Here is a 6,207-nt window from a genome sequence, read left to right on the forward strand (position 1 = left end):
GTCTTTATCAATCTCTCACAGCACCAAAGCAATCACCAGAGAGGTGGCCCGTGCAGCGGAACCGTGCGCATGCAGCCAAACATCCGCGTCAGACCGGGCCTCCTCTTCAGGCGCCCGCGCCAGAGGACGACGTCCTCTCTGCAGCAGGCCAGCGTGAGGGCGAGGGACGGCGGCTGGGCTCGAAACATCACAGAGTTCCATGCTTCCACGGTTGCCAGCAGCACAGGAGAGTGAAAGTGGAAGGTAAAGCGCCCCCAACCGCGGAGCTAACATAATAGTTCCCTGAGGCGAATCATGTGTATTGTTGTTCCTTGAGTTCCAGATTGCCCACATAATAGTTACAATAATTGCCTGATCAGCCTCATTGAATCGGTCACATAAAGTGACCCTCGACCATGAATCTGGGTTAAGTTCAGGGAGCTTGACTTGTTGCCATTCTGGAGCTTCTATCCAGAATCTCTTTGCATGTGTGCACTTAATAAGTGCATGCATCAAATCTTCGTCTGCAGCTTGGCAGATTTTGCATCTAGCCACGGAGCACAGTTGTTTGATCCCGATTGTCTGTACAGCACGGACGCTCCATACACGGCACGGCGCCGATCGACAAGAAGCAACACATTTGGATGCCGGCGCCGCGCCGTACCTGCGTCCTGGGGCGTACGTGGCACGGTCGATCGAGTAGCTGTAGCGTGCCGCCACGGCCCGGAATCTCCACGTTAATTTGGACGCGCACGCATGATGCGCGCCGGTGGTCGCGGAGGAAGAGCCTTGTAACCGGCACGGCCGACCTGAGGTAAAAAGAAAAACCGTCCAAATGACTAGGGGACGAAATCTGAAAATAATTTTGCACGGATATACGCTATGCATGTAACCGGTCCTTAAGTTTTAAATACAGATTTGATTCAAAAAAGTACTTTCTCTATAAAGAAATATAAGAGCGTTTAGAGCATCTACAGTTGGACGCCTAAAACCCGCCTCAAACACCCGGGTGAACGGTCAGGTCAGTGACCGGTCACAATAAAAAACGACCTAGACTGGCTCCTCAAACGGGTCTCAAACGCCTCGGGCTGACTGACACCCCTCATATCCAGCCCAAATATGAGTCGAATATGGAGGCGCCCGGGCGCATCCGCCGCGCCGGACCCGACATCCCTACCCCACCACAAAATTGCACCAAAGCCATCTCTAATGGCAGAGCCACCTCCCGGCTATCCGCATCAGCTGCCCAGGCTCAGCCATGCATTGTTGTTTGAACATTAGTGTTAAATGGAGGGCTAACCATCGTTTTGTAGGGGCAAAAAACTCGCATACAGGAATGACGTGTACTTTGCCCCGGCTCGCCGGCCGAGCCGCCATTGGCCACCTTCTTAATCTATCGGATTCGTTTGCTCTCTCCTCTCTTATTCCTCCTCCGCGACAGACGTCTCATAGCTCCACCGCCCCATTGCTCTGCAGCTGTTCTGAGCCTCTACCCACCAGCACCAACACATCAGTCCTCTCTCCCATCCTCGCCGTCGGGGACGTCGGCAGCGGCCCGGACGCCACCGCGGTACGTCTGCCAACTCTCGCGCTGCTCCTTGCGCTCTGTGTTCGACACATTGCCCGAACCATTGCTGCGGGGCAGAAGATAAGAGGGTGGCCCCTTGATGTCGCGGGGCTTCAACCACAAGCCGCATGTTGACGACACCATATCGGGGCCTGGCTTCTCCTCCCTTGATGTTGCACAACTAATTTTCCTTTGAACATGCCAAGCGTGCACCCCTTCCGCTGGAGTTGCCTCGGTAGTGACATGTCGACCATGTCTTGGAGAAGTAGACTATGTCGCGCATGCTCGATGGTAATCATTCCTAGCACGAGGCCCTCATGCAGAACGCGCACCGGAGGTGCATCAAGCACATGATCGCCGACAGGGGCGGAGCTGCATCTGCATCTACCCTGTTGCACCATTGCTAGTTTAGCCTGATGCACTCATGCACACGCTTGATCCAAGTGCTAAACTATCAGTAGAAACCAACTTGACCCTGTTGCCGGTGCAACAGGGTAGCTCCATGCAGCTCCGCCCCTGATCGCCGACAATGCGGCAAGGAGGAGGAGAAGCGTTCCCAAACCTCAACCTCGATATCCTTGACATTAATTAACGGAGAAATCTGTCGGGATGGGGAGCTGATTCGTCCCGATGGGACAACATGTCTGACACAGCCGACTTTGGTGATGTGTTGCTCTGCTTCTTCAGTGCGAGCTTCGGAGCATCCATCGGTGGCACGCACACTGCGTTAGCTTCTGACAGGCTGCCCTGTGTCAGCGGCTTCATTTAGAGGTTCGGCGCGAGCACCGGAGCGTCTGTGGGCATTGTTAGGGGGCAAGGTCGACCCATAGGCCAGGCAAATAGGGCGACTGCCAGGGCCCGAAGGGGAGAAGGCCCGAAGGGGAGTACTAACCACTATACTATTATCTACCGAAAAATTATTGCATATGTGTAAAATAAAATCCTAATTTTACAGAATATGTCACGTCAAAGTAGCAACCAATCAAATAGGGGGCACCAAGCTTCATTAGCCTACTATTCTCTTTTTTTCTTCGAGAGTACGCCAAAGGCGTATCATATTTTTATAGAAAAAGAAGAGAGTATAATTACAAGACGTGTGGCTCGAATGCGAACATACAACACACACGAAATTCCCAACACCAACACCAACACCAACCAAATACACCTAGGCTAACTCCTCACAAAACGTTGTAACCCACCAACACCGCCTGCCGCTTGTCTCCACTCGGCTATCTCAATTAACGTAGATGTGACTAGCTCGAGCTGGTTTTTTTGTTGCTCCACCCTATTGAACACTCCCGCGTTTCTTTGCTTCCACAAAGCCCAGAGGACCGCAGTGACCGTGGTGCCAAAACCTCTCCTATCCGGCCCCTGAAAATTCTTCCTTGCTCGAAGCCACCACTCCAAGGTAGTCTCAGTTGGTGTCGAAGGTGGCGTGTTAATCTGTAGAGTGTCCCATGTGTTGTACCACACCTCCCGGGCGTACGGGCACTGCAAGAGGATGTGATCCACGTTATCCTCGTCATGCAGGCAAATGTAGTAAGCTGCACTCGCGTCCTGTAGGCCATGCCTAGCCCTTCTGTCCGACGTCCAAATCCTGTACTGCATCGCTAGCCAGACAAAGAGCTTGCATTTCAGAGGTGCCCAGCTTCTCCAAACACACTTCGCCAGAGGCGACTTAGGCCACCCATTACGTAGGCTCCGATAGACAGATTTGGCAGAGTATTGTCCAGAGGTAGAGCACGTCCAAGTAAATGTATCCTGCTCGGCCTCATTCCTGTGTATTGTCGCCATCGCATGACATAAGTGCATGCATTGCATTAGGGCCATGAAGGAGTTCTCAGGTTGACAATCCTCCCTCCAAATGTCATTGAGAAGCGCATGTTGCACCGTTCTGTTGTTGATCACCCTCTTGTGGACCGTTGCAAGTAGTACCGGTGCTATTTCCGCCACCGCAAATCCGTGAATCCACCGGTCTCGCCAAAACAGCACCTTGTCATCCATGCCAACTGTGATGTGAACCAAACTGTCGAACACCTCCCTAGCCAGCGTGTCCTCGATCATCGGCAATCCTTGCCAAGGCTTGTTTGGCTCCGTACGCTTTAGCCATTCCCATCTGACCATGAGCGCTAGAGATTGATATTGCAAGTTTTTGATCCCAAGCCCTCCATAATCCTTGGGCCGGCAGATCTTGTCCCACGCGACAAGGCATTGCCCTCCATTCACCTTATCCTTGCCAGCCCAAAAAAACGACCTCATCCACTTATTTATCTCCTCAAGCACCCAGGCCGGGGCCTCCGCGATCATAAGATGATGTACCGGCATGGCAGAAACAATGGACTGCACCAGGATGAGCCGGCCAGGTCGTTGAATCAGCCCCCTTTGCCATGCTGGAACCAAGTACCTCACTTTGTCCAACATGGGCCGCCAATCCGCACGAGTCAAACTCTTAACCGCCAGCTGTAGGCCAAGGTACCTACACAGGAACTCTGCAAGTTCACACTACAACAGCGCGGCCACCCTCTGTCTGTCCTCCAAATCACCCCTGATCACAATGGCTGAAGATTTTTGGTAGTTCACCCTAAGCCCCGATGCTTTCCCAAACGCATCCAAGGCCTCCTTCACAAAGCTCAGGTCCATGGCAGTGGGTTTAATGAACAGTGCCACGTCGTCGGCATATATGGAGATTCTTTGCATGGCCGTGATGCCATGGAAGGAGCTAAGCACACCAGCCTCCATAGCTCACTGTATTAGCTTCGTGAGAGCATCCATAGCGATGACGAAGAGTAGCGGGAGATAGGGTCTCCCTGACGCAACCCACAAGCGTGCCCAAAGCTTTTCCTGGCCACCCCGTTGACTATCACCTTGGTTGTTGCGGATTGCAGTAAGATTGCCACCCAAGTCTTCCAGCGCGAACCAAAACCTTTCGCAGTCATGATCTCAAAGAGGAAAGGCCATGACAAGGAGTCAAAAGCCCGTGAGATATCAAGTTTCAGGAACACACCGGGCCTCCTCCTTGCGTGGATCTTCCTGGCAACTTGTCGTACGAGGAGGAAATTATCGTGAAGGTGCCTGCCCTTGATGAAAGCTGATTGATTGGCCTCGACGATCAAGTGCATCTGCTTTCTGAGCCGGTTAGCAAGAACTTTGGCAAACAGCTTAGGCATGCTATGAGTCAAGCTGATAGGCCGAAAGTCCCCAATCTCCTCAGCATCCGGCTTCTTGGGAATGAGAATAATATGTGCTTTGTTTAGTTTCCCAAATCCTCTACCATCTCCAACATAAAGCTTCATCATAACAGCCATTACATCATTCTTGATGATTGGCCAGGCTCTTTGGTAGAAAGCCGCAACATACCCGTCCGGTCCTGGAGCGCGGTCTGGGGGAAGCTCTTTTATGACTGCCCAAACTTCCTCCTCAGTGATTATTTCCTCCAACTCCCTAAGGTCAGGGCTCTGCATCCCCAGGAACTGCAGATCCAAAGCGTGCTCTCTCGCCTTCTCGCCTTCTCCTGCCCGATAAGCCGCTCATAAGCCTGGAAGAAGGCCTCTTCCTTTTGCTCCTGATCCGAAATAATGACTCCCTCTCTTTTGATGTGTGTAATGAAGTTCTTCGCTCGTGGCCCATTGGCAAAAGCCTGGAAAAGCTTGGTGTTGGCATCTCCCTCCCTCAACCACTTCATTCTGGATCTTTGACGATCAATAGTTCTCTCCAACGCGGCCAAGCCAAGTAGGGTCTGTTTCAAGCTTCGACGCAACCACAACTCCCCACTCTCCAGCATCCTCCCCTCTTGTGCAATATCCAACCTATGTATCACCCAACTTGCCACCCTCATCAGCATTTTTACGTTGCCCACCCTTTTTTGGCCCCAATCTTGCAAGTACCTCGCGGTGTTTCTAAGCAGGGCATCTAATCTCTTGTACGGGTCGACAATCTCATCATTGCACTTCCAAGCTTCCTTGACCGCATCCTCTCTCAGATAGACATCCTGCAGGTTGTACTGAAATATATGTAAACTAGATTTCTACGTTTAATCCACATCACCTTTTATTTCAGAAACTGAAATAGCTCGTGTATACACCATACGAAACCAAACGTCTAGATGAACATAACAAATCAACAAATGTATATAAGCTTAGCTGAATCAGTGATATGTTTACGATTCACCGGTGGTCGGTGCTATTACAGTATCATGCAATCTAACTCGTGACACATTAGCAAACGGTGCAATTTATACTCTACATGGTTCTATAAATATGCACACTTAATAATATACTGAAAACTACTATTAAGATATTAGTTATGCATTCCTATTTAGAATCCTCTAAGGTGATATTGACTGGAACTAAACTATACATGAACATATGCACATACATACAAATATTTACATGTGCGCACTATAATTTTTTATTGTCACAAAATAATTGAAAGATAATTTCTGTTATATCACTTGATTGAAGTTTGGCATAACACTAGTAGAAAAAGGGCCTATTGTCCCGGTTGGTAAGGGCCTTTTGTCCCGGTTTTTGAACCGGGACTAAAGGGTCGTTACTAATGCCCTAACCCTTTAGTCCCGGTTCTTACACGAACCGGGACACATGGGCCTCCACGTGGCCGGTGCGGCGAGCCCAGGCAGGAGGGCCTTTGGTCCCGGTTGGTGG

Source organism: Triticum aestivum, chromosome 7D (assembly GCF_018294505.1).
Source record: "Triticum aestivum cultivar Chinese Spring chromosome 7D, IWGSC CS RefSeq v2.1, whole genome shotgun sequence".
Taxonomy (NCBI): domain Eukaryota; kingdom Viridiplantae; phylum Streptophyta; class Magnoliopsida; order Poales; family Poaceae; genus Triticum; species Triticum aestivum.